A 27,183-nucleotide genomic window follows, 5' to 3' on the forward strand; every position below is an offset into this window, starting at 1 on the left:
ATTTTATTCATCGAATAAAAGCTTCCTGAGATAGTTACGTCGTTATTGATCCGCAATCTTTAGTCAACCCCTTGTTCGAAGAATTAGCTGCGTATTAATTACGTTCATGATTTTTTTTTTGGTTTTTTTGGGGTTATTCTCGTCGACAAATTATACTGAGACGCCCTCCCTGCTGCTGTCGTATTTAAATGAAATTTAGAAGATTATTCTGTCAAAAGATTCTGTCTAGTCCAACTCGATATCTTGTTCTAGGATCACATAAATTTACAGTGACAAATCCATACGGTGTAGATTGAGCTCTTCCAAAGAAATTCTTGAATTTATTATATCCATATCGCCGCTACACCAAGTCTGATGAATATTTCTTAGCGTGTGTGTATCCACACCGTTGAAAATCGCCAACATGTTACAATTATCTCTGATCACCTTTGGAATCTGAGTATATCTCTGAGTCACATAAACAACATCGGTGTTTTTATGTCATCCATGAGAGAATATTCTAGCAGGATTAGTTTGTTTATCTAGCATGACATCATCATAAACGACAAGATTATTTAACGAACCATCTAAAACATCTATTGATGGTGCTTCTTCCACATCAGTGATAAAATCAATTATATTCTCGCCGCTATTCAACAACGCCGCATTTTCATTAAATTCCTTGAGTACCTAATAACATCGTTGATCATCTACAGATGGTGCAACTAAATATAATTTGTCCCATTTCAACCATCTCATAATCAGATTCAACAATAGCTGTGTTTTCCCTGACCCTGATGGTCCTATTATAATCATTCTGATCGAATTAGGTAACGCGGCATGATGTTTCACAGGTGCAGATTTTTTTTGTAGCTGAAAAATCAATTACATTCATGATATAATTATACTATGGATTTATATTGTGTGCGATGTAGAAAACGAACTCCAACCGTGGATGTAGTTGCTGTCGTTACAAAGAATAATAGATCAGCCGTTACTGGTAAATGCGAAATATGTAACACAAAGAAATTTAGATTCACATCATCTGGTGAAAAACCAATCAAAATGAAATTAATAAAAAAAAAGAAGAAGAATCGGGGCTGACATTACATCAAGATTATCATCGCTACCCGGATTCTTCTGGTCCAAATATCCAGGAGAAAAACATTTACCCGGATACAGTTACTGTGGGCCACGAACACGACTCAATCTCGGATTGAATGATCAAAATCAACCTAATCCCGGCGAGGATCCTGTAAATGCAATCGATCAGGCATGTTATATTCACGATCTCGCATATCGAAGTAAGGATCTACAACAACAGCATCTAGCTGATGTAAATTTAATTCATGCGACAGATTCAATAAAAGATAAAACTCTCAAAGAAAGATTAGCTAGCTGGGCGATAAAGGCCGCAATGAAAAGTAAATTAGTTTTCGGCGCCGGTTAGTATTATATGGAAGAAATTTATTATTCTCCTGTTGGATTTTGGAGAGGTAAATCAGCGATTAAGAAACTAGCGAAGGCTGCTAAAGTAAAACCGTCAGTAGCTGCTGCGTGGTTATCTAAACAAGCTATATGGCAGATTTATCTACCGCCGCCCAAACAAATCGAGTATGCTCACATTGATGTTAGTATTCCAAATGAGGTTCATCAGGCTGATATAATGTTTCTACCGCACGATACCGTTAACGATAAAACATACAAATACGTATTAACCGTTGTGGATATCGCTAGCAGATACAAAGAAGCTGAACCATTAGCAAAGAAAACAGCGACTGAGGTAGCTAGCGCATTTGAAAAAATATATCAGCGAGGTCCATTAACGTGGCCGAGATTACTTCAGGTTGATCCCGGACGAGAATTCCTTGGTGCGGTTATTCAGCTAATGAACAAGAAAAATGTAGCGATACGACGCGGAAAAGTAAATATTCATAACGATCAAGCTATTGCTGAACGATTTAACAAAACACTCGCTGAAAAATTATTTGGATATCAGTATGCGAGAGAATTCATTCAGGATAAACGATCTAGCGACTGGATCATTAGGCTACCGAGTGTTATCTCAGCGATAAAGAACGAAATAACAAGAGCGATAAAGATGAAACCAGCAGTAGCTATACAAAAAAATTTTATACCGATAATCAGGAAAGATTTTTCAATTCGACCGGTACTAGGTGATGTTTTAGTCAGGTATTTATATAAACACGGTGAGGCTGAGGGTGGCAGAAAAAGAGCAACAGATCCTACTTGGAGTGTAACAAAACACAAAATAGCATCTGTAACGAGATCATCAGGTAGCCCAGCAATATACAAACTTGACGTTTTCACCCCTCAGCGAGGCTTCACGCGAGAAGAATTACAGGTAGTTCCTAATGATACTCAATTACCGCCTCAGTCACTTAGATAATCCACACCGCGTCTATTACATTCTAAACAAACCAAAGTGACATCTTTTTCTGTTATGCCCTAGATTGTTGTTTATTCTATCTACGGTAAATTGTCTTGAATCGTTTCTTTGATACGTCCAGGCCATAATACAATTACAGCCGCTACAATGATTATTTTGTTTTTCTTTAAGCGATAAAATAAATTCTACATCCAGATCGAATTCGTGATTATTCTTCTTATCAGTTTGTTTATAACCGAATAATTTTTTTTAAATCACAAATTCATTTGTTTCGTCATTAATAATAGATCCATCTAAGACTATTCTGCCTAGCTGAGATATTTTTCTCACTCTAGATACGGCTAAATATACCAAATTTGACCATCCGATGTTATCATCTACGATCCAAACACAACAATCAGAGATAGTTAATCCCTGCGAAGAATGTATCGTCATGGCATATCCCAATGTCCACGGCGATTTTTCTGCATTTATCATATCATTAACGAAATTAATATCAACAACGACAATATCATTCAACACTAAATTTTTTTTACCCTGCCCTGGTATATCGACGTCGATATTTTGTGATCTTGTATCGATTGGTCTATAACATAACGGAACAGGCATCAGAGGGAATTTTTCTTGATGTATCTTGAATAGTTTCTGCTGAAGAACATCTCTGATTATCTTTATACTGGCAACTATCAAATCACTCGGCGTCCACATCGATAAGAAATCTTTCATCGATGTTTCTTGAATTACCTGTCTCATTACATCACATTGAATTTTATTTGATTTTAATCGAATTAATTTTTTTAATTCACTCAATCTGCCGTCGAGAGATCTATAATCGGTATGAACCTCTTCATAATAATCAACAAAATCTTTCAGCCACTCATGAGGAGATTCTCCATCAATAGGATTAGGTTGACCGTGATCGCCGCACATTATCACTGCGGTATTTTTCGTCGATAACCACTCTAAGAACATTTTTAATGTACCAGCGAATACTGTGCAAATTTCATCCCATATGATTTTTTTAATTTATGTATTTTTCTCCCATCCTGGACGGATTCCACGTGCCGCTGTTATACTTGAAATAACTGTGATATGTACACGAATTTACTCCTCGCTGTTTCATTTCCCGCGCTAATCGATGCGTCGGCGTTAACACGATCATATTGTAGTTCTTGAATAATTATATCATTCTTGTTGTTTTTCCCGATCCACCAGGTCCATTTATATATATTATTTTATGTCTCGCAGTGGGATCATGTACAGATGGTGCGATGGATGTTTCTGATATACTATCTGAGTGATATTTTTCCTCATCAGATACATCGGCGTCTTCACAATACCATAAAATATGTTCATCTTTTACACGCCAAGTACCCCATGATCCATCTCCGGTTAGTTTTTCTAACTCTGGTAGGTATTTTTTATCAATATAGAATGAATCTGTAGCTACTCTAACCGCGGCATCAGGAAATTTATTTATCATCGACAAAAGATTTATACTCGCATATGCCAACATCGACGATCTTAAATGAACGTACTGTGGTGATTCTCCATTAAGATAATTAACAACGGTACCTAATTTAGTTCCATCAGCGATATAAACATCCTCTCGTGTGCAAAATATTCCTTTATCAGCGGTATCAGCAATTATAAAGTCTAATTCAGCCTCATCCATAATCAATCTACAATTACGTCGTTGATGGTCGTATGCGCCACCCTGAGTGAATTTCCCAATAATTTTCCTACCTAAATCCTTTGCGTCATCGTGTTCGGTGGGTACCAAACATCAAATTGTTTCTTATACGAAATAATCGCTTCACTGACCGTCAACGACGTTAACATAGCAGAATCTAGCATATATCTTAATAACACTATCGGGGTCCATCTCCGTTCTGATAAATGTCTTCCAAACCAAACATAAGATATTTTATGTAATCGTGCGGCGAATTCGAACGATGTGACTTTAGCGAATCCTGTTAGGGGAAAATCAGGTAACGGACCATTAATCGATACTCGAGTCATTTCATCACAAGGATGACCAAACTGAGTGAAATATTCGTTACATTGCCCCATTCCGAGAAAACTACCGGGATACCATGCTATCATGTCGAACGAAATCATATCGATAAAACCGTATTCGGTACTCCATAACCCACCATGACCGTATTCAACGCAGCTATCTTGAATATCTTTAAGGAAATCTTTTCTGGTTGGCTTCCATGAATTTTTCTCTCGTGCCGCATGAGAAACAACAGACGGAATTGTAAAGCAATTAACCAGTAATTCTTCATTTACTGAATATTTTTTCGCTATTTCAGTCATAGAATCATGTAATTTTTCACTTCGATACATATCCCCGTTGGGCCTGACAAACTGATCGTATCTATCATCGCTGGAAAATAACCAAACAGATACAGGATCTAATTTACTTATCTCGTGAATAACATCAAATATATTTTCAGAATAAAATTTAATGTTACGTTGTCGAGGAAAAACTGTTACTGCGCTCCTCCAAGCATGTGAATTATGATCAATTATCTCGATAGGAACACCCTTAGATTTATACGCTGACGAGTATAATATTTCACCTGATATCGTTTTCACCGTGATAGGAAATTGTAATTTCGCCGATAATGCAGCAACGTCGTTTATTGATGCACCATCAGCAACAGATTCTGACCAATTATTTATTTTTTCTTTTCTTAGATCAGTTAGTCCGTTTCCACGTTTTATATTAGCAAAATGTTCTATAACTCACTCGGCTACACAATTAATTTTTACTGACATTTTCATTTTGGCAAGATTTTCAACGGAGGGTTTATTTATCTTGCAAATTCCATAAACAACAGCCGTTACAGTATATGCTCGTACATAATACGCTTTATCTATCCTTGTGAGTAATCCTGGTTTAGAATTATTACTCACCGTTACAGATTTTTTTCCATTAATCACAGGATCGCGCTTATCACGGGTAATCCAAATATCGTTCTCGTTATTCACGATAAATTTTATTCTGAATATGTATTTATCACTGAGTAAATTAATTATTTCTTTAGCTCTTGTATCGTTCATCGTGTTATCGATATCAGCCGCTTTCCACGTTGACCACACATGAGCAGCGCCGTCATCGTAAAATTCTTTCTTAGCTTGATTTAGCTCAGGAATAACATACTCTATTTCATCGAGATCAAATATCATTTTGTTATATTTTAGACAAATATCTAAATAATAATAACGATGAATAATTGTGAATGGTTAATGGTTGGTTCGTTTACCTGCTGTGATAGACCGTGCAGGAAAGAATATTGCGGAATACATTTAGCTTACATGAAACGCGGTGGGGTTGGTCCTACGAGATGCATCAGATGCAACATTGGAATACGAGGAAAGACTAGAATATGTTTGGAATGTGGCGGTAAAAGATACAGAGAGCTAAAAAGACATTACGATAAAAAATCACCCAATAGTAATATCGCTATCAGGTGCGAGGAGGATTATTTGAGTAGATTCTCAGACAAATTATCTATTAGACAAATGGATATTATATAATGACCGATATATTCGTGAAGCATCCAATCATTAATAACTACAAAGCATCTGCTGATGGTACAGTCAGACATGTCAAAACAAAAAATGAGGTTGGTAGCATTACTAATGTTGGATATCTCAGATTTGGTGTCGGAAAAATACATTATCTTAATCATAGATTTATATTTGAGTGTTTTCACGGTCCAATCACGGATGGTCTGGTAGTTGACCATATTGATGGAGATAAATTAAATAACTCTATAGAAAATCTGCAGGCAATTACCCAGAGAGAAAATTCCATAGAAGGCGGTGCAGGTGGACGAAGAATTTCCAAGGCAGTAAAATCAATCGACACAAAAACTAACGAGGAGAGATATTTTCAATCCATAGGTCTGGCTGCGAAACATTTTGGTATTAATTCAGCCTCAGTATGTTTTGTTGCAGAGGGAATAACTAAATCATCCTTCTCATACAAATCTGGATCATGGATCAAATTTAGTTACTTTCCGCTCATATTAGATAAATAAATTATTTATGAATATGAATCAGGAAAATATTAATGAGATAGTAAAATTGATTGAGGCGTTAAAAATAAAAAAATACAATTATCAGGCGATTTGGAATCTGATAGAATCATCGTCGATTTTGATACAATATTACAAAACAAACACGAGGGTAGATACACATTATCGTCAGAATACAGACTCATAAAAAAAACACAATCAGCGATGTATAAATCACTCATCAACATTGATGGGGCTAATTTAGTGGATTTTGCTCCGTTGGCGCGTGTCGTTGAAAAGATTCGATCATCGTTATCTGATGAATACGAATCAAAAGAAATGATAGATACACGCGCGAGACAATTGAGGAGGTTGATGGAAAGTAATCCCGAGCCATCGATTCTCGATAAAGTGATTCCGGATGAATCGATTAGCGATAAAGTGATTCCAGATGAATCGATTCGTGATAAGATTCCGGATAAAGTGACTGATATTGATCATGATGATTATTCTGAACGAGGATTTCTATCAAATTATAATATATATTACAGATGAAAAATTATTTATTCTGTAGAATATTTTATTTTCTGTATATATTTTTTTTCTGTTATTTTTAGTGAAATTCAGTGAAATTTGACTGTTTTGGGTGAAAAATCGACCATTTTGGGTGTTTTTTGACTGTTTTGATCATTTTCATTCATCGGTTTAGTTGGGTAAGATGCCCGATTCTCTAAATGGTTTCAATTAGAGATGATACAAAAGTCAGGAAAAACCATTAATTTTCGATTATTTTGTTCGTTTTTTGTTTGTTTTTTGAGTTAATTCTGTTTGTTTTTTGTTGATTTTGGTCGATTTTGATGATTCTTGTATCATCTCTAATTGAAACCATTTAGAGAATTAACTGGGTTGGGTAATTCATCCGGGGTAAAATAATCAAAAAAAACGACCAAAACAGTCAAAAAAACCCCGACCAAAACAGTCAAAAAAAACGACCAAAACAGTCAAATTTCACTGAAAAAAATAAAAATCTATAGATGAAAAAATATCTACAGATGAAAGATATTTTTTATTTTTTATGATTTTATTAATAAATTTATGCTCAGTGTTTCTCCGCGCGTATCTAACAAATGACCAGATTGATCAGTCAGAGAGAAATTTACGTGCTGTAATAATCTATTATGGCATCTAAGATAAACAGGATTGATCGGCTCTTGTACCAGCAAGAATCCAGATGGATCTTTAGGTGAAAACGAATACAAAACGAATCCTTGTTTCGCCTGATCAGAGACGGATGCATCAGCGATGTAACTATTCTCGACGATATCACAATTGAGATTGACCGCGATGGTTGTTGTTATATTAACTATCTCCGGTGAGAGATACCTGCCGGTGCCATCACCCTTGGCATTGTCGCGCTTGAGAATAGATGGTGGTTGCAGCAGCAATTTTTTTCTCCATGCTGCGTGTAATTTAGGAAATAATTCATCAATGGTATCAGTGAGAGACTTTTTCATTTCGTCCACACGATATCCTGGAAATTTGTAATCAACAATTTTGCCAGGTTCTTGCCTCAGTGAATATGCATCGATAAATTTATTCCTCATATAATCTCTGGTAGGTGCATATAACTCTTCGATCAGTATTTTATTTATATTTTTCATCATATTTGATATATAATTTAACTTCTGTATTTGATCACGAATTTTTTCCCATGAGGCCGCTGAATCAAAGATACATTCATCGAAAAATTTCCGCAGTGTTTGTAATTGTCTCTCATGTTCTTCGTTGAATTCTCTGAACCAATTGACAATTTCATCAAATTCAATAGAAATTTCATCGATATTCCCAGTGTAATCTCGGAAAATACGTATAGTCCACATCATGTCATCTCTTCCTCGGAAAATATATCCTTGCTGGGGAAGAAAAAGGGGTAATCCAAATATTTTCTCTAAAAATCTTAATTTTTCCATAAAACTGAGATTCATTCCGTGACTTGATTTATCAGATATATTAAAATTTTCCATCTTGGGCTCTGGTGGTATCGGTGGTGTTGGTGGTTTGATCTCGGGCCAACCTAATACGGTTCTTATTGAACTCGCGTAGATATCCACCTGATAATTTGAGCTAATTTCAATGATTGATTTTGATGTTGGTTCGTGTACGGTTATTTTTATTCCAGGATCGGATCCTGTTATATTCTTTATTCTGTGTATGAGCTCATCATTAATCTGATCGATCTGATAACTAACCGCTGATAATCCAACCACGATCCAATCAGGAGTGCCATCAGGTTTGTTTTTATAAGCGAAAACTAAGGAATTATTTGAATATAATCCACCGAATGATTTCGATCTAATATTTGGCCAGCTATAATAAACACGTAACTGAGCTAATGCTATCTCGTCGATGGAGATAGGAGTAGGAAAAACGATGCTGAATTCGGGCTTAGTTGAACTAGCCGATATCATCGTCGTTTTTATCACCGTTGTGTTCGTCGCGATCTGCTGCAGTAGCTCTGCCATTATTTATATTAATATCTTTAATCGTTTGATTGTAAATCCTAGATATCAGCGCGAATTCTGCGTCGGAAATGGCGCCATCGTTAAGACTCTCCGACAACAACAAGGATAATTTAGAATATGCCGCTGTTACTATATTTAGTTTGTCTTTGTACGAGATTAATTTTGTGTTGGTACATGAGGATACTTTTTTTTTTTATAATACCGAATACACCGGCAAGCGCGGTTGTTGTTGAAACAATTATTGTGATGACAAATGGCGCTGTCACCGTTAACGCAGACAGGATTATTCCAGTGCCGGTAATAACCGCAGAGACAGAATAAACAGCAACATCAATAATAACCAGTCTGCGCTGGTATTTTTTTATTTTTACCTGATAGACGTCGATGATGCTCTTCAGCGACATCTGCCATGCACGAGCTTGATTATATCTGTATTCCATATAATTTATCATCAAAAACTAAATGAAGAAGGAATCTCAGCGAGGAATTCTATAAACCACCATATGGACGTCTCTGGTGGCATTAGTTTGTTAACGTCAGCGAACTCAAATTTAATTACCTCTTCGATATTTTTATCCAATAAAATATTTAACGTACCGAGGAATCTATCTGAGTGATGTCGCCATTTGTATTTTTCACAGGTGATTCTAAATCTATCCGAGGAAAAATGATTTATTCTATACGCACCAGTGACAGGTGCTGTGTATTTGATTGTATTTAATGTATTTGTCCATTTTAATACTCCTGATGCAATGGTAGGAGTTAGATTGATAAATAAATCTTTCATTGCTGATGGGATCTTGTTAAAATCAATTTTACCATCAACAGATGTATTAATCACAGCGAGTTTTTTATTTATTTTATCAATATCATCCACGCTGGTCCTTTGAATCATCTGAGCGGATATAATCTCGATATATCCGTGATTTCTCTCAACGGCATTTGTATTTTTTCTTGTATCTTCTTTGACGGCATTAAAATCGACAACGTGAACGTTATATTCGTCTCGTTTGATTATATCACCTATCTTCACGTTGCTGGTCTTTATTTTTCCATAACCATCCTGAAAGACAGCAACCTCACTAGGATCAGCTTCAGCCAGTGATAGAATATTGTTAACGTCATCCTTTGTTGCGTATTTTGATAAATCTCCCACATCAAATTTTTCTCGCTCTAGTATCTTTCTTATTGTTCTCGTTAACAGAGATCTACCGTAGATGTCGACCATTATATTATTGTCGTTGATTTAATTTACTTGATGTGTATTCATGAACAGCCTTATGATACGATTTTTTTGATTTGGATATCGCCGATAGAATATTTATTGCTTCATCACCGCATATCGGGGGATCATCTAGTGTTTGTATTGGTAGCGTAGAATACCACGTTGGAACGTCTATTTGATTCACATATTTCAAGAATTCCACAGGCGGGGCTAATCCGTATGAGTCAGCATAAATAACCTCATGCGGATTAATAGCGTACGCTACCCAATGAGTACCTGGTCCGGCGTTGTTATCGAGATTTATGATTCCCGTCTCATGTTTATTCGGAAGGGGTGGTAATTGATCTCGCATGAACACACCTCTGAAGAATTTTATTTTTTGTTTTTTTGCAGCATTAATTAGATCGTAATTTGACATCGGTGTTATCTTCTCCACGCCGCGGGTGTTCCTGGTAGAATTGGTCCTCTTCCGTAATACCACGGAGGAGTCCCCGGTAATCGGAGTCCCCGTCCTTTTTTTTCTGTATCTCCCACCGGTGATTTTTTTCGACACCCATTTAACACCTCCTTAGTGGCTGCTCCAACTGCACCTAATCCAACAGCCTTTGCTATAGCTGAAGCAGCAGCAGCGATTAATCCTGGTATTGCAGCTAATAATGGGAAAAATCCACCCACTTTGACCATATCCTTTAACGCAGCCGGGGATAGTGTAACCTGTGTTCCGGTATTGGATAATTTAGCTTTATTGAAATGTTGTTGTTGTCTTTTGTCAGGGATAATTTATTTGGACCACCAAGAATCTGATCGTGTTTTAACGTCAATTTAGTCCCACATTTTCTCGCTAATTCTGATTGCAGTTTCTTCATCTAACTCTGAGTCAGAGTCACACTAACGTGATCATACGGCATTTATAAATCTATATTGAATCTAAATCACATTTTTTCTACAGGGGCATCGATGATTCTCATTTTGCCTTCAATACCCTCGAGAATCATTGTTCTATCGCTGAGTATGACAGCGACGGCTCTGTATTGAGTAACATCATTGGAAACAGCTAGACTGAGTGGACCGACTCTGGCCTTGAAATGAATATCAACGACAGATTGTTTTATCAGATCCATGTGTTCCAGTGAAAAATAATATATCGGATAGTAATTTTGAAAATCTAACTGAGATATTTGTAATCCAGTATCAATATTTTGATCTCGGCCCATGTAACTCCAGAGGCGATGATAACCACGTGCCACTAATCCTTCTCCGTAACTTAGCTGAATCTCTTCAATTGGCTCTTGATGTCCATTTACCCTCAGTGATACATCGCTGGTATTAAAATGATCAAAGATCATATGGGTTCGTTCTTGATTACCTACTCGATCAGCTCGTTGAAGAGCAATAAAGATATGTCTTGGTGCAGATACACCTTGTTGAGAAGCTATGTGCCAAGTAAAATTACCTTTGATGTTATTCTGGATGCTATCTGTGTACGTCGTCAGCCATGACATGAGAAATTTACCACCTTGATTCATGAACGATAACAAATTTCTTTCTTCTTCTATCGATGGCGTAATCGAAGGCATCCACAGTGTTAGTTTTTCTAATACAACCTTAGCAGGGTCACCCGCTCCTCTCCAAATAGCATCGTTACTATCGCCTTTTCGATAAAAAACAACCGCGTGTTTAGCTCCGAATATGACCTTTCTAAAATCTCTACAAAAACCAAAGATATGTGGCAGCGGGATAGCGCATGAAAATTTTTTATTATTACCCTTCAACATGGCTACACGAGCGGCAAATCCAAGATTGTATGTATCATTAGATTTAGCCACCAAAGGTTCTATGTTAGCAACGTTTGCGTCACCTACGTTGGGACCTACCCTCGGTACTCTAATTTCAAGTGGATTAGGATCAGTGGCGTCTGAATTATCTTTAGTGAACATCATGCTAGGACCAGCCGATCTGGTGAAATCATCTGAGTATCTCGCTAAACCTATGATCGTGGTTGCTACATCAACGCTGTCGTTAATTGATTCGATCTCTCTACCATCGATCATATATGCTGCGCTCTTGAACAGCGCCATAATACCGTTGTTGACCAATCCAACTTTGACAGCCGCGGCGTAATTAGTATCATCGTTTAACACAATCCTACCAACAACCTCAACGAATGCCTCACACGGGAGAAAATATCTTGTTGTATCTTGTACTTGTATTTCTATTCTACTAGGGCTATTTGGTGTTATCGCATCATACGAGTAATACTGATAATCTCGCACTGAGTCGTCTCTCTCTATTGGTTCATCTAATTTGAATGCTTCATTAGATGCGCGCGAGAACATGTCTTTTATAAAATATCTTCATCGTCTAAAACGAAGACGTCCTCCGAATGCACTGGTACTAAATTGTTGTGGTTGTTGTATTTGTTCTAACGCTTGTTGTGGTTGTTGCATTTGTTCTAACGCCAACGACGCTAGTTTTTTATTAGCTGCGTCGTTTATAATCTTGCTGACGTCGCCGGGCATCCCAGCCGTGATGGGCAATCTATCTTTGGGTTTCGGTTTTCCCCTTACCAATCGTAATATTCTATCTTTAATAGCGTCATATGCTTTACCAGCAACATCACCAATGGTACCTATGACTTTATAGCGAACAACACCTATTGCATTCGACGATAATTGCTTGGCTAGCGGACCAACCTTGGGAGCTATTCGAGTGAAAAATTTAATTATTGAATCGCCTATCCCCAATCCATATTTAAGTTTGTACACACGTAACCTCGAATTCATAATACGAGCCTGTGTCTCTCTCTGATGGCTTTTATGAACGATCATCTTTATTTATAATCTGATTATTCAATCACTGCGATAATCATCTACGAGTTCATCAACGAGATCGTGATAGATAGATACATCGATAACTTTTCCTTGAAATAACCTTCGACAGATATCCGCCGCCTTGTTTATTATTTCGCGTGAATTATTTCCAGCTCGTTTTCCGCCAACAAGAACCTACAGCCGAGATACATCATTAATGACACTATCGGGACAGATGGTATATCCTTTACCTGTTTTTTGTGATTCAGGTGCATCTTGAAATTCCTCCTCTGGTGATTCTGGTCGTATTGAGGGTTGTCTGTATCTGTATATCTCTTTTCTAAAAGAGATATATTCTTCATCGGTGAGATCAATCCTAGCATTCTTTTGAGCAAAAAATACCGCAGGAATCCAATCATCTTTACTGTGACTGTGCTAAGATGCGATTTTTTCAAAAATTTATCTTTGTTGTCGTATCCGAATGCAGCGATACGATACATATCGGTTGCGAGTTGTTTAAGGGTATTAGAAAGGAAAAAATTTGTGGGATTCACACCATGCAACGTTGACTGATCCGCTGCAACATCTACAGATTGTTGTACCGGTATTTCTTCCTCCTCCTCTGGGCGCGATTTTTCTTCTTCTACCTCCTTAACAAATTTTTTATAATCCGGATCATTCAGATTATATTTTTTATCTTCATAGAAAGTAAAATATAACGCAGGAGTCCACTCAGATTCTTTTACTTGATCAATATAGCCCTGCGCCAGATATTTATCTCTCTCATCGTAGTCATGAGCAGCGAGCTCAGTGATTCTTTTACGATCTTTTAAAAACCTAATAGCTTCGGGTTTAAACATCCATGGACCAAATTTAGATAATTTTACTTGCATAGGTTTAGATCGTAATTCATTAATAAATTCTAAGTAATCCGGATCATTTGGATCCGTCGCTGCTCTCTTGGAAGCAAAATATAATATGAGAGGCCAATCAGCCTGTGTGATACTTTTAACGTATTCAGGTTTTACATATTTATCGCTCTCTTTGTATTTTTTAGCTATCTCAATCAATTTATCTTTATCTTTGATTTCTTGAAGAGCATCATCGGTAAATATTTCGTCCGGCATAGGTACCTTTACAGGTTGAGGTTGCGCTGCAGATCGAGGTGCCTTTCCTAAATCTTTTATTGTGTTAATATAATCATAATATCCAGGATCAATTTTGTTGATGTTACGATATATATAATAGAGCCACTTATACCATTGTTCGCGACCAGTAACGCTATTAGCATATTCAGGTTTTAAAATATTTTTTCGATCATCAAATGAGGTAAAGGCGAATCTAGCAAGTAAATTAACATTTGGCATCGTTTTTATTCTTGCTGAGCTATCATTCTTAAATTTGTCAACGGTACGGATCTTAACGGTGGTTTTTTCGATTCTTTTCAACAAAGGTAAAATACCTTCCTTCGCCGCCTCTTTCGCCGCCTCAGGATCTTTTATATCACCTATGAACGCCTTTTCGGTCGCTTTGGTTACTGGTTTGAATAATTCTTGTGTCGTCTCGGCAAACCCTTCCTTCATTCTTTTAATCGCTTGTATTTTCTTTTTTACTTCTTTTTGCACAGGTAGATATTCTTCTATTGCCTTTAATCTTTCTCGTGCTAATTTCGCGCTAAGTGATTCTCCAACATCCATGTTATTTTATTTTCATTTTGTACCTTGAAATTAAAAATTAATTAGATATTTTATTCTATTCTGTTTTATTTTGACAGAATAATCCTATAAATTTCATTTAAATACGACAGCAGCAGGGAGGGCTTCTCAGTATAATCTGTCGACGAGAATAACCCCAAAAAACAAAAAAAAAAATCATTGAACGTAATTAATACGCAGCTAATTCTTCGAACAAGGGGTTGCTAAGTGATTGAGGATCAATAACGACGTAACTATCTCAGGAAGCTTTTATTCGATAAATAAAATCTTTCTCCGGGTGATATTTTTCTGGTGATGTTTTTTAGTCCGTCGATTCTCAAGGTCTGATCGCCCTCCCTGCTGCTTTTTCAGTAATAGCTACCATATCTTAAGAGAGATCTGCATCATTTGTACAAAATCTGAAAGCCATTATACTAGGATATATCTATCATCTTTTAACAAATTCTGCTTTCGGAGAAGTTGTTTCAATTTTTTCTACTTTTAGTAACGTTGACCATATCTGAAGGTAGCTTGGCATCATTAGTAAATATCTGAAAGCCTTTCATGCCAGAATGCAGTCAAATTTGGTTAAATTCTGTTGAACAGTTTTAAGAGGTCATACTGGTTTTATATTTAGTAACCATATTTGAAAACAGAGTGGAATGGTTTGCATATATTTGAAAGCCCTTTTTGTCAGTATGTTCTCCACTATCCTTTATCAAAATTCGTCCAGTGGATCTTGAGAAGCTTAAAACAGTACATGCTGACAGATAAAAGATGGCATATAAATGTAAGGCACATGCCAAATGCAAAACCATACCATAAATTTACCTGAAGCTAATAATAATAATGATAATAATACTATCTATCATCATGATTGTGATTGTCAGAGATGCAATTGCCATTGAACCTTAATGGAAGACAGAAAATATATGACTAGGCAACTAGCTCAAAACTTTGCATTATTCATCACAAGCAATGAAATTTCAACATCATAAATTGGTTAAAAGAACTACATGTACCAAGCACCCTGTATGCCACTGCTATACCATGACAATGAACAAATATTAAGTCTGGAAGCAAATATTTACATGCCTCTGTAATAGTCCACCAGATCTATCAGCCTGTGAAATGTTCGCTCGGATCCTAAGGAATATTCGCCATTATCCATGATGCGTATAATGTAGTGCATGGTAAAATCTCCTTTGTTCGGATCATGGTTTCTGACTGACAGGACATAATTTCCTAGAAGAGTTAGAAAAAATAATGCATCAATTTCCTGATTACTCTGATGAACCTTTAGGTGATTTCAAACTTCAAATAGGAATTTTCAGCAATTTTCCTTAAAAAGAAGGGTACATTACATTGTCTACCTCAAACAACCATCTTTCAAACAACATAACAGCTCTACTAAAATATATGACCAGGTGACTCTGTGACAAAAAGTCTGATAGGTGAAATGGAAGAAAATGCAAAGTTTATGCAAGGATATTTCATGACTTTACTCCTTAAATTAAATTAATTTAGGCACTTTAAGCCAAATATTCTACACCAACTGGTGTATTTCATGACTTTACTCCTTAAATTAAATTAATTTAGGCACTTTAAGCCAAATATTCTACACCAACTGTCAAAATATACCTGTAATTAGTTACCCAAGTTTGCTGTTTTGCTCATGCTCTGTAATCAATATCTTTCAAGTCAAATACAAATAACCATTCTTGTAACGCAAATAAAAATTTATCTATTATTTTCCCCCAAGATTTTCTCTTAACAAAATTGGAAAATTTTAACAAGTGATTTGTTTCACCTAAACAAAGATTTTAGCATTCAAAATACACAAACTGGAAGATTACAATTTTTTAAAAATAAAGATTTCTGCATAAATTTTATCTTACTGCTCTGCTGGTGCATGACACAAAACCAATTGCATTTACTGACATGTGAAAATTAAGTGACTGCAACCTATTATTGATCATCATGGAAGTAACTTACTGCATCAATAAATTTCCATGCCTGTACCTGCAACAGTGTAGTAAATTGAGAACTAAATGCAAAAACTTTCATACAGGATCATCACTCTGTTGACCTACTGTAAAGTGTTACATTGGTTGGCACGATAACTGCTCAGTTAGGCTATGATACATCTGTTGTTAGGTTAGATTCCCTGCTGGTTTCCATACAAGTTGTCCCCAGCAAGTGAAGCACTTACAACAACCAGAATCAGTCACTAAAGACTGGTTTTTGTTTTCGATGAGTTATATGTAATGTTACACTTCAGTAACAAATCAGTCATTGTGAACTCCAAAACTATACTGTATGTTGAAAAAAAGTACATTTTAAAAAATTACAAGAGCAACTTCAAAATTGGTGAATATTTGAGGGTTTGTACACACAAACAATTGTTTCACAATGGTTACTTATCCTTTGCTTCCATGTAGTATTGTCAATGCTACAAGAAAACGAATATAACTTCAATTTGAATGTTTGTTTCTTTCTGCTGCCAACAAAAATACTGCACAGAAAATAGAATAAATAATGATTATCACAATACAACACTTTGTTCCATGTGGAAACCAGTGCAGACCCTCATAGCAAATATTGGATCACTGGTGCAAGAGAGAAAGAGACTTTTAAACGATAAAATTGTTTCAGAGATACTTAAAAAACCGAGTAGTTAATGCTTACAACAATTACGTTTAAATTAAACTGGTGTATTATCAGAAGCACATGATAGAAATCAAAATACTTATTAGAAGTAATTTTGTTTCTGTATTGTCTAGCACTGATTTTGTTAACTCCCTCTTCTACACATCCTCCACCAAGTGCCACAGTCACTCACAAACTCATCTCTCATCATGCCTCAGGTGGCATATAAGGTTTCAACAAAAGAGCACCACTGCTGACAGTCTGTAGCCCTCTGTGCGATTGTGTACCATGTCATGACACATTCCTTCTTCTTTCTCTATAGTCCTCCGCCAAGTTTCTTTAGGCTGACCACACATTCATGGGGTCCAAGAAAAGGATGTCATGGATGAAGCATGTTCCTAGCCATCACTATCTTCTTTTCTACACAGTCTGGACAAGAGATGTTGATTCTTTTCTTTGATGAAGGTCTTCATTTTTTATCATGTTCACAAGAAGATGCCAAGATGTTTCTTCAGACTTGTTTTAGAAGATTTCAAGTGCTTGTGCTATTCTTGATATTAGCTTCCAGCATTCATAGCCATACAGTAGCACTCCAATTACTTTACTACAGTCAATCCTCAACTTTATTTTTGAGTCTGAGTTGTTTGGACTTCCATCAGTGTTTCAGCATACTAAAGGTTTGATTTGCTTTGGTAATTCTGATTTCTACTCCTCTCTCTCTTAGCCTTCATCTGTGGACCCTTTGCTCTTAATGTGCATTAATTCCTCCACCTCCCCTACTGGTTCATTACTGACAGTGATAAGATCATTGGTTTTATGCTTTTTCCTCATTAATTTGGTTTTCCTGCTGTTTACTTTTAGTCTTATCTTTATGGGTGTCACAGTGAATTTATATCTTTCCTTGCATATCAAAGTCAAGGTCTTCCAAGGATGAAGTGAGCATTCACATAATTCCTCTTATGGCATCCAAAGTTGTTTGTTTCATCTGCCAGTCAAAGGCAAGGATGAAGAGGAAAGGGGCAAGGATGCAGCCTTGTTTCCACATAATTTTCAATTGTAAATTAATCTCTCTCTCTCTCACACACACACATACACACTCATGCACATTTATAATCCAGTGCAGTATTTGCTGTACACTAATAATATTGAAAAATAGTATCATGAACAGTACATTACATGCCTGTGTTTGATAGTCTTCTAAGCAGCCAGTCAAAGGCAAGAATATAGAGGAAAGGTCCAATGATGCAGCCTTTGTTCAACAAATAAACTTGGCAAAATCGACAGTTATGATGGTCTAAGTTAACATAGCACAAAATTTTCAAGCGTAAATTAGTCACTCTCTCTCATCTACACAAACACACACACACATTTCTAATCCAGCACAGAATTTGCTGTACACTTAAGAGTTTAGCGTTGTTTTTTCTGAGTGTCTCATGGTATAAACTGTCAGATGCAAAATCACACAGCAAATAATGCCCAAAAAGCATTATGGAAGCTGTGTGAGTCAGCACCTGACAGTTTACACCATGATAAACTCAGAAAAACATTAAACTCTTATAATTGGCAATTATTTTTAATCTTTTTTTTTATAACTATTTTGTAATTTTTTAAAGATATTTCATATCTGTTCTAGAGCCTGTTTAAGTATGAATTCTTGTTAAGGGGTCTGCTACGTAGTTATTTACAGAACATGGGATTCTCCATCTGCAACAGAATAGCTACGTCAATGTCAAGCAACAAATTCTACCAATAGTAAGCGAGCTAAGATTTTCAACATTCCACTGCACGGTCTTAATCTAAATTGGCACAAGTGATGTACGTAGAAGTTCAATATTCAAAACTAAGGATGTGTTGCTTTGTTTGACACACAAACGACTCCTGGATTTGATGCTATCATGATTTCATTGTGACTTGGCCAAATTGTTGTTGTCCAGATACATGAATAGCCAATTATCACTTCTTTAAATCTGTTTTCATGTTGATTAACAGATTAGGCTAACTACAGGGCTACTTACAAATGAAATTAAGACTACTGGTAAATTGTTACAGTGATGGGGTCCAACAGTCAAACAGCGCAAGACATTGACACTGACAGTTACAAATGGGGGCTGTAGCAAATCTCCCCCTATCCCACATCAGAACTATCAAGGTCAGTGTCTTACATTGTAGGACTGTGAACCAAATTGTTATAAGGTAAGTCTTTGAACCTCCTTCCTCCCAATCCTTATATTCATTTACCTATAGTTTTAAATTCATTTGTAATAAGCTGCAGTGAAAGTACTGTGGCCTCAATGTTCTTTGCAGATTTTAAATTTCCCAGCTTTTATTTTTTTAGGGGTCCCGAGTGGCCAAGTGGTCTAAAGCGCTCTCCGTTACAGAAGGCTCGGCTAGCATGGGTACGTGGGAAAGCCTGCCAGTAGCTTCTCGTGGGTCGGTGGTTCTTCCCTGGGTTTTACAGGGTTCTTCCTCCACCAGTTATACTGGCCGCCATGTACAGCCTATCTTCTGCTGAAAAAAGGTGTTAAACCCTAGAAGAACAACTTTTCTTTTTTAAATCTAGTCAAAGAAAGAATTATTTATATTCAACAAAAAAAACAGCAAAGATGTGGTATTTGATTCTGTCAAATCAATTTATTTAATTTTCTAAATAAAATATAAAACCAGTTTTTATTTTGTTTAAAAGGTATGCAGTGTGTATGCCTTCCTGTTCAGTGTTTACATTAGTTACTTTGCATGTGACTCTATTCATAGTACTTAGTACAGAGTTTATACAGAAATAAACACATTTGAGTCTGATCACATGATCATGTTCTGACCAATGGAAATATTCCCTTCATTTATCAACTGATGGCAACTGCAATTACTATTACAATTAAAAACGGTACTATGAACAATAAGTACATCATATGCCAGCCCTGTGTTTAATTATCCACCAAGTAGGTACTTGTACGGCATGGTTCAGACGGGAGATTATTGACTAACATGCCTCAGTGATCTAGACCTTTAAACAAGGTATGCAGTGTTTAACTAAACTTACTGTGTAAAAAACTTTTTTTTTTGTAACAGATTTACCATGACCATGACCTTTGATCTTTAGATTTCAAAACTTAATATTTTTTCTTGCTCAACCCATGCACAATGTTTGGTAAAGGAACTTACTCAGAAACGAAAGTTATTGTGCAAAATGTATTTTTCCTTCAGTCACAATGACCATATATGTAGCCTTTTGACAATAAAATCAACTGGCTTCTTCCTTACCCCATGTACAAGGAATCCACAAAGACTGGTACAAGTAGATAGTGTAAAACTAAAGTTGTTGTGCTGACAAGAAAAAGGGAAGTGATAGAAGACCCAATCATTGATCTAATAATGATATATGTTCTTTCTGCAGGGAAATCAAAATCTTAGGTAGCTCTTCTGCATAAATATCATTCAGGTGCAAGATTCTGTTTTGGAATCTGCATTTAGATGTAGGATGGAATCTCAGAGTCTGTATTTATATGTAGGATGGAATCTTGAAGTTTATATTTAGAAGAAGGATGAAATTTTAGCATCTGTATTTAGATGTAGGATGGACTCTTGGAGTCTGTATTTAGATGTAGAATGGCATCTTGGAGTCTGTATTTAAATGTAGGATGGAATTTTGGAGCCTGTTTAGATGTAGGATGGAATTTTGGAGTCTGTATTAAGATGTAAGATGGAATTTTGGAGTCTATTTTGACGTAGGATGGAATTTTGGAGCCTGTATTTAGATGTAGGATGGAATTTTGGAGTCTGTATTTAGATGTAGGATGGAATTTTGAAGTCTGTATATAGATGTAGGATGGAATCTTGGAGTTTATATTTAGACGAAGGATGGAATTTTAGCATCTGTATTTAGATGTAGAATGGAATCTTGGAGTCTGTATTTAGATGTAGGATTGAATTCGGGAGTTTCTATTTAGATGTATGATGGAATCTTGGAGTTTTGTAATGCCAAATTCATTTGGTGAAACATGACATGTACCTAGTCTAAAAATAACCAGAGTCTGCACTGAGTGACTGATTTTGGCTGTCTGAAGCATCACTCTAGCCCGAGACAATCTGTCTGTGAAATGCATTACCTAAAAAAAAACAATGTTCCATTCAGGTAATTTTCTTCTGAATGACTAGCTTCTAAATGGGGCATTTACACAAATGAATGTTAGCTTAACAACAAGTGCATCTCTGTCTTGCCTACACTTTGCAGGCCAGGCAAAACCTGGCTGTGTTTAAGTTGATAGAAAAAGACATAAAGTTCCTTGTATAATCTCCAGTTCTGCATAATACCTGAATAAGTCTCACTCTCTCTGACTAAAAAGCTGCCTGGTTGTTGACTGGGAGCCATCAGTAACTGTTCTGCCTCTTTTCGGGTTATCATGCCCATGAACCACCTGTGGAAAAAATATAGATGACAATACATGTTTGCAGAGTAATTATGGTTAATAATTCACAGGTACCAATGATCAAGGAACTCAGTGGCTGAATGTCACAAATACGCAAGTTCCTTGATCTTTGGCATACAAGAAACATTCAACATTACACAAACAGAGCATTCTATCACATACAGTATGAGCCACATTCATTTGCACCTCTCTGTTGAATAGCTGAAAAAGAAAAATAAGTCGTGTTTCCATGTGCAGTGAATGAATATAATGCCCTAAATGTACCAATACAAGTATTAATGAACCATGATGTTACTGTGTTGGATGAAATGTCTGAACTGATCACATCTGATCACAATGAACAGGTGACTGCATTAGTGGTCAAACAATTATATAAAACTGTTGCTCTGTACATTTAAATACCAGTCTTTCATTACAGTTAGTCTTTAAAAACTGTTATTTCCAGTCAAATATTACTTAAGGGGCCATCCGTTTAGTATGTACGCAAAAATCTGGCAAAGCTTGACCCCCTCCCCCTCCCTGAACACATGCATAATACTTTTTTACACACCCCACCTGCGTATGTATGCTTGACACCCCCCACCCCAATTCTATAGAACAGTCTATATTTAATCCATGCAGAAACAATCAAGGATTAATAATATTTACATGTTTAATAAAACAGATAGTCCACCGATGTTGAATGTCTGGCTGCATCAAAGAAATAAGCTTGTCTAGTGTCTGCTAAAATTCAAACGCCAACATGTATTAGACAAACTATTATCGAGGTTTCAACCCCACGTTTCCTATGCATACGTACACTATCAGTAGACCCCTCCCCATACACAAGCATATGCATTTGGGTTAACCCCCACTTCCCCCTCTATGCATGCATGCATAATGGATGGCCCCTTACTGAACCGTTATGACATGTGACAAATAGACAGACTGAAGTACAGTTGAACCATGATAACACTAAATGCCATTTCCTTATTCATGGACCAGCTATACAGCTATTTCAAAATCAAATTCATTTAATATCTCGACGTCAGGTAACATTTTTCATCAGAACGGTTTGCAATGGATAAATAAACCTCAATTGTAGCACATATATGTAGCAAATTTATTTTGAGGACAAGTCATGTCTATGCTATCCACTTTTTTGGAACACCACTTCCTAAGCACAAATGACTCCATAACATAAAATCGCTGAACTAAACTTTCTAATATAAATCCATATTCACCTGTACCTGAGCTACACCTACCATATTTCAGTGATAAAACTAGGGGACCAGCCTAATATATTTTTTCAAGAAGTGGGTGATATGCTTAATAATTGATATAACCATGTCATATTACAGTCAAACCATCAAAAAATCAGCTGTAGTGTAGTCCTGCAATGTAAGACAAGGACTTGGATATTTATTTCATAGGAAATTATGTCCTAACAAAACCTAAGTTTACTATAGCATGCTTTCATTTTTGCGAGGTTGCTGGCAATGAGAGTAAAATGATACCCCTTCCTTCACACCAATCCATTTACTTATTCCAGGAAATATGTTCCTCCTAAAAACACTCAAGAATATTATTACTTTTTATTAAAATGAATCCTTCTCAAGTTCCTGGTCCATCATCAGGAAGTTACGTCTGATCCTATATTGTGTGCAGCACTAAAATATGTAGCTGCTTAACCAGCTGATTCAATTTCACTTGGGAATATTTATTTAAGTTAAAAGCTCAACATGCAATATATTCAATTTGTATGCATTCCATATGATAAGACTTCATAAACTTTGATTGGTACATTATGATAAAAAGATTCTGGCTTAACCAGAACAGAAGAGCATGGTAAACAAAAAAGTAAGATATTGTCATAGAGCAAGTTAGATATAGAAGCAAGGTGTAGTCTAAGTCATAACAACTTCAAGTGATCTGGGTATCAATTTGATGTTCAAGATACAGTGTGACCCCACTATAACATGGTAGCTGAGAGCCATAGAACCCGACCATGTTATAGACCCATCTGTATTATGAGCAACCAGGTCAGTTAGCTTAAGAAAATGATGTATGTACCCAAACAAATTTGCAGTAGGGGTTAGGTAATAATTATAAATGCGGGCTGTAAAATATGTGCTTCATTGGCATGGTTTCCATTTTAAATCAATGCATATTAAATGGGAAAAAAACCTGCAGTGAAAACAGAGAATGCATATATAATATTTTACTTTATTTAGAGAACCACGGATTGGTACATATACATGTATACTGTTTATATATACGTCTTATGTACAGCCTGAATAGAGTCTCAACACCGTGTACTCACCCACGAATCTCATCAAATACATCGAATCCACAATACAAGTTAACTCCATTGAAAAAACGCACACACACAGATTTAAAATATTCAATAATTTTGTCACAGGTAGGTCTGAATTCTGTGGATAAACATAGCACAATCACATAACGAATGAAGAAGCACAAAGTCATTTACTTTTCAGTTCGTCCCAAGTCGGTAAAAGTTAGTTTGCGTTTTAGTCTGCCATTGGTAGCATTCCTAAGCATACACATTTTCCGTGCAAAAAGGAAACTTTCACGGCACAGTAAATGTGTACCAGTCAAGTTGGAAAATGAAAAAAAAACATCAGATTCCATTGCTTTTATTTAAGTTTGGTACTGACTTCTTTGAATAAAAGCTCTTTGTTTTTAGTGAAGATTGTAGTTGCATTTCTTGATGAAAAGTGCATGCGTTATTAAAGTCACCACTACAGGCCAGCTTTGGAGAACCAAACAAATGCCAGTTTCTTATTGTGGCAGCAACATCATATAATTGTATTGCATGATTGAGACTGATTTTTTTTTTCTCCCATTTGCGTAGTACGTTTTCATAACAGTCGGTGCTTCAAAAATAATGCTTACTTTGAAATTTCAGCAAACTAATTTATCAGGATACATTTTTAAGTAACGAATTGGCCGTGATTTGGTTGACTGCAGTTACAGTTCCTCCCTGCCTATTGAACAGACCAACAAGATGTTGTTTTTTTTTACATTTGTGGTAGCGGAGTGATGCTGCCTTAACTCGTGCATCAGAAATTTAACAAAGGGTCAATGGATGATAGAGACGCATGTGTTCTGGTCTGATGATGAGGATTAGTAAAAAAAATGTGGGTGTTCTGAAGGATTTAATTCTGAGTGGAAAGAAGATTAATTTTACTTACCATCCACAAACAAATGTCAGTCTATGTAAATATATTAATTACTAGCAAGCGGCCAAAAATCTGACGAAAGATACTTTACAAGCTAATGCCTCATCTGGTTGATCTCCACTACCAGAAATGTCAAACAAAAAAAAGTCTCACAACATACAGTACTCATGCTAGATGTCAACATAAGCGGATTATGATATAACAATGCACTGTTAAGATGGTTTGTCAATATGGACAAAGAAATTGTTTATGTAATAATAGATAAATTTCAGTGCATTTTATATCAAGTTTGCGACTTCCTTTCATGGGGCCTCTGAATTTCTCCACTCCAAACCAATGGTTTTATATACAAGTTTAAACAGCCATTAATGTCACCAATTAAAAAAAATCACCATAAGGTATATTTTGCTACCAATAAGAAAAATAAAATTGCAGTTTGCAAAATTGGCAAAGCTCTATGCGATCCTACAAAAAACTTTTTGCACTTTATTTTTTGTACTTTTAAAATGTAAAAAAAAAAACTATTTTTTGTGCATGAGATAAATACATGAAATTTCAGGAGCCACACCACGATCATCTTGTATTATTCATGCGTGATCTCTTCCCCAAAATGATAAACGTTTTACATTTTTGTTCGTACTTTTAATAAAGAACTTTTTTTCGTGTGTGAGAACAATACATGTATATAAAATTTTGGGAGTCACACCGCAACCATGTTATATCGAATTTGTATTATAACAGAGTGTGCTATAGCGGGGTCACACTGTTTGAAGAAAAGAGATTTTCCTTTGAATCAAGCAGAGATAATCTAACCACTATGATTAACGTTTCTTTAAATCCCCATGAATTGGAAATGATCTTCCTTTGGCATCAATCAACTAAATATTGACACTGATGTTACCGTTCTGTGCTAAACTGAGTGACAAGAAATTCCAGACAGATAACAGGTTAAACATGAGGTTTTATGATATCTGAGTTCAATTCAACCATAATGACACTTTAATTTTTGCTTATTTTAATGACTGATTGAATTAGTAATGCTTTTCATACCAATGGGACAACAAAAATTAATGAAAAATATGTTTGTTAACTCATAGGTGCTAAATTACAAAGAATAATGAATGCTGGCAGACATTTTGGTTCACCCCAGAATGATAGATATCGCCAAGATTCCAAGGTTTATTTAAAATAACTTACTTCTGTGCTTCCAGGCTGTCTTCCACAGCTACATAATTGCATGGAACACATCCCTCAATGCACGTTTTGGTATATCTGGGATCTGTGTGTCTGGCAATCCACCAGTTAGTGAGACTAAAAATGCAAGGGAAAAATAATGATACTGTGAAATTACTGATGTCTGTACGAGACAAAATTTTGTTTTATTAATGATACTGAAAAGTCAAGAATAATGAGAAAATCATATACAAATATTGTTTATTTACATAGGAAAAAACAAAACAACAAATGACGCATCCACAGAATACTATTTCTGACTAGAAAATATGTTAAAATGTACATTTTATCAACCAAAAGTGTAACAGATTGATACCATAACACAGTATCATAATGTTGCAATGAGAATGTTGATGATGAATAGGTTATAATCAATTTATAGTCATACCAATGTCTCTAATTATTAAAACAGGTGAGACAAAAATATCCACCCAATCTTGCCAACAAGAAATTAGTAACATAAATTAGAAATGTGTTCATGGTACATGCATGACATCACCACAAAGAAGCCACAGTAGCTCAGAGGTTAGCATGTTGAAGGTGCAGGTTCAAATCCTGCTATCATCGGATCAGCCCTGGCTGGTTACCATGCTGTATCCATAGGTAAGACACTTTAATCCAATTACCTTGGCACTAAACAACCTACCGGTACTTGTGTTGCTGCACCATGAAACAAAACCCAACCACAAGCATATTTCTTTGGAAAATATTTCTCAAATATGTCCTCAAGACCCTGCTGCATCTTGTCGATGTTAATCCCAGGTAGTTTAAACGTAGGCAGTTGGTCTTCAGTGATCTTAAAATGATCAAGAGATAACTTTTTGTATGTTATGCTGCTTTTGATTTTAATATTATCACCATAGTTAATTACTTTTTATGAGATATTTTCGAAGGAATTCCACATCAGATTTCACATGGTTCAGATGTTATACTGTCTTACTGACACTTTGTTTAAGATCATCATTTGGATATTCAATTATATACTGCTCAAGCAGCTTTCTTAGATCATTTTGTGCATCTTTAT

At 36.0% G+C, this 27,183-nt stretch overlaps 1 pseudogene across 1 annotated transcript in view; it reads right to left on the bottom strand.

Moving 5' to 3' along the window:
* Positions 1–27,183, bottom strand: part of LOC149807902 (proto-oncogene tyrosine-protein kinase Src-like) — a 180,501-nt pseudogene that overhangs the window by 68,063 nt on the left and 85,255 nt on the right. The window contains exons 5-7 of the transcript XR_016423733.1: positions 26,124–26,237; positions 21,629–21,732; positions 15,767–15,916 (exon numbers count right to left, since the gene is read on the bottom strand). The product of XR_016423733.1 is annotated as a proto-oncogene tyrosine-protein kinase Src-like (transcript). The remainder of the gene's footprint in view (positions 1–15,766; positions 15,917–21,628; positions 21,733–26,123; positions 26,238–27,183) is intronic.

This window comes from Sinohyriopsis cumingii, chromosome 1, assembly GCF_028554795.1.
Source record: "Sinohyriopsis cumingii isolate HCF-2022 chromosome 1, ASM2855479v2, whole genome shotgun sequence".
NCBI classification, from domain to species: Eukaryota; Metazoa; Mollusca; class Bivalvia; order Unionida; family Unionidae; genus Sinohyriopsis; species Sinohyriopsis cumingii.